At 40.2% G+C, this 3,712-nt stretch overlaps 1 pseudogene; it reads left to right on the forward strand.

The window, feature by feature from the left end:
- Positions 1-216: 216 nt before the first annotated feature.
- The window catches only part of LOC102773698, an 18,157-nt pseudogene continuing 14,661 nt past the window's right edge, over positions 217-3,712 (forward strand).

Raw genomic sequence — 3,712 nt, forward strand, 5'->3', positions numbered from 1 at the left:
AAGGTAGCATATTGTAATTTCTAGAATATAATCACTAAAAATAATAAAAGCATGAATAACTATCAAACTAATAGAGGGGAAAAATGAAATACAAGCAACTCAACCTTGAAACTTCCTGTATGTTTGGAGTAGCTGCTCCACCCTCTGGGGCATGTCCCATTCTACCAGCCTGTGAGCAGCAGCAGAGAAAAACTTTATGTATTTTCTTGCCCTGTACACACTTTGAGGTGAGAAAAACATTTTAACCATGAGGGAAATTGTGTACATCCAGGGTGGCCAGTGTGGCAACCAGATCGGTGCCAAGTTCTGGGAGGTGATCAGTGATGAACATGGCATTAATCCCACCAGCACCTACCATGGGGACAGCAACCTGCAGCTGGATCACATCTCCATGTACTACAATGAAGCCGCGGGTTGAAAATATGCTCCTCTTGCTATCTTGGTGGATCCAAAACCTGGGACCATGGACTCTGTTTGCTCAGGTCCTTCTGGCCAGATCTTCAGAGCACACAACGTTGTTTTTGGTCAGCCTAGAGCAGGCGACTGGGCCAAGGGCCACTATACAGCAGGGGCCGAGTTGATTGACTCAGTTCTGTAGGTGGTGTGGAAGGAAGCAGAGAGCTGTGACTACCTGCAGGGCTCCAGCTGACCCACTCACTGGGCTGGGGCACAGGCTCTGGAATGGGCACCTTCCTCACCAGCAAGATCCATAAAGAGTATCCTGACTGCATCATGAACAGCTTCAGTGTGGCACCTTCACCCAGTGTCCGACATTGATTGAGCCCTACAATGCCACCTCCTTTGTCCATCAGTTGGTAGAGAATACTGATGAGACCTACTGCATTGATAACAAGGCCCTTTACGACATCTGCTTCCACACCCTCAAGCTGACCCTGCCAACCTGCCAGGACCCGAACCCCCTCACCTCAGCTGCCATGAGCAGTGTCACCACCTGCCTCTGCTTTCCTAGCCAGCTCAATGCTGACCTCTGCAAGCTGGAAGTCAACACGGTGCCCTTCCCATGCCTCCACTTCTTCATGCCTGGCTTTGCCTCTCTAACCAGCCATGGAGGCAGCATCGGGCCCTCACTATACCCAAACTCATCCAGCAGGTATTTAATGCCAAGATCATGATGGCTGCCTGTGACCCCTGCCACGGCCCATACCTCACCATGGCTGCTGTCTTCTGTGGACAGCAGATGAGGGAGGTGGACGAGCAAATGCTCAATGTGCAAAACAAGAATAGCAGCTACTTTGTGGAATGAATCCCCAACAATGTCTTCTTTCTCTGTCCCCCACCCCTCCATTCTCTCTAAAATCAATGGAAAAAATATTGGTTGAGGATTAACAACAACAACAAAGTATGAATAGTAAAACAACAATAAATACATATCTATCAATAATTACTTTAAATGCAAATGGCTTAAATGCTCTAATCAAAAGACTTATGGTAGCTGAATATATAACAAGACTCTTACATATGTTTGTTTTCTACAAGAGACTCACTTCAGATTGAAAGACATGGACTAAAAATAAGGGAATGGAAAAATATATTTCATAAAATTATTTTGAACTGAATTATATATAATGAAATACGTAACAACAAAATTTGTAAAGCTAAAGCAGTGCTTGAAGGAAAAATTATAGCCATAATTGCATATTTTAAGGAAGAAAAAGGCTAAAATAAATTAGCTAAGCATTCATTTCTACAGGTTAGGAAAATAAAAGAAACCCAACAAAAGTCGTGGGAGGAAATAATTTAAAAGCATAAATAAATGTAAAAGAAAAAACATAACTGAGAATCAACAAAGCCAAAACTGAAAATACTAACAAATTGATAAATCCCTAGTGAGAATGAGAAAAGAGAAGGCATGAATAGCAAGTATAAGAAATGAAAAGGGACTTAACTACAAAAATAAGAGGATATTATGAACAACTTTATGCCAATAAATTTGAAAATTTAGGCAAAATGGAAAGATTTATAGAAAAATATAACATGACATAAAAAGAAATAGAAAACCTTAGTCCTATAACTATTCAAGAAATTAAATCTGTAATTTAAAAATGTCTGATAAAAATTCAAGACCCAAATTGCTTCACTAGTGAATTCTACCAAAATTAAAGAAAGAAAAAAATACTTATATATCTCTTTGAGAAAGTAGAAAAAACTTTTCCAACTAACTTTGGGAGACTAGCATAACTTTTATACTAACACCCAACAAAACAGTAATAGAAAAAGAAGAAACAGGCCAATTTTATTCATGAATATGAGTGTAATAATCATAAAATAAAACAATCTGGATCAAGCGATATATTAAAGGATAACAGACCATGATCAAATTAAATTTATCCTAGGAATGCACATTGATTTAACATTAGAAAATCAATAAATAGAATTCATCACATTAATAAATTAAAAGAAAAGTCATGGTCATGTCAGGTCTTGCAGAAAGTGTGTTTGATAAAACTCAACATTCATATATCATAAAAACTCATAGGAAAGAATGAAACTTCCTGAATCTCATAAAGGATGCCAATAAAAGACTAGAGCTGAAAGCTTTCAGCTTAAGATTTTGGATGAGATAAGGAAGCTCACTACTATAATTTCTAGTTAGCATTTAGCCAGTGTAGTAGGTCAGGAAGCGATATACTGGTAAATGGTATAAGGGTTGTAAGGGGGAAACCTAAGACAGTCATTATCTATATCCCATATAATAAAGAGGTAATATGCAAATTAACCCTCACGCCCTCACAAGATGGCTGCCTACAACCAGGCTGGCAGGGGCGTTAGTGAGGGGCAACCAGGCCAGCAGGGGGGGGTGGGGAGAAGTTGGGGGTGACCAGGCCAGCAGAGGGGGCAGTAAAAGGTAACCAGGCCAGCAGGGGGAGAGGGGTATTTAGGAGTGACCAGGCCTCCAACCAGTAGCTATAATGCCTACTGACCACTAGGGGGCAGACACTCAATGCAGGAGCTGCCGAGCTGCAGTGACTTTGCAGCTGTGGTTCTCAGGCAATGCACCTGGAACCAGAGAGGAGGGAGCCCGATTCTGGGGTGTGTCACCTGAGAACTGCCCTCTTGCAATCCAGGACCCTTTGGGGGATGTCAGAGAGCCAGTTTCAGCCCAATCCCCATAGGCCAGGCCGAGGGACCCCACCTTTGCACAAATCCATGCACCAGGCCTCTAGTTCTTAGATAAGGATTCTATATGAAGACAATCCAAAAGACTCTACTGATAAATGTTAGAATTAATAAAAGATTTTAACAACGCTACTGGATATAGTATCAATATACAAAGATCAACAGTGTTCCAGCAGTAAACAGAAAAATAAAATTTTAAAATACATTAAAAATAGCTTTAAAAAATATCAATGCCTAAAGAATAACATTAGAAAAAGATATGCAAAGACCTCTAAATAGAAAACTAAAAAAATTATTGCAAGAAGTTTTTAAAAGACCCAAATAAATAGAGAGATATAATATATCCATGGATAAGAAGACTTAATAATGTAAGTACATCAACAATAAAACTGATCTACAATCCTAATAAAAATTTCAAAGGTTTTTAAAAAAATAGTACTTGAACCCTAGGTGGTTTGGCTCAGTGGATAGAATGTCAACCTGTGGACTGAAGGGTCCTGAGTTCAATTCCAGTCAAAGGCACATGCCTGGGTTGCAGGCTCAAACCCCATTAGGGGGCATGCAGGAGGCAGCC

Source organism: Myotis davidii, unplaced genomic scaffold (assembly GCF_000327345.1).
Source record: "Myotis davidii unplaced genomic scaffold, ASM32734v1 scaffold555, whole genome shotgun sequence".
Taxonomy (NCBI): domain Eukaryota; kingdom Metazoa; phylum Chordata; class Mammalia; order Chiroptera; family Vespertilionidae; genus Myotis; species Myotis davidii.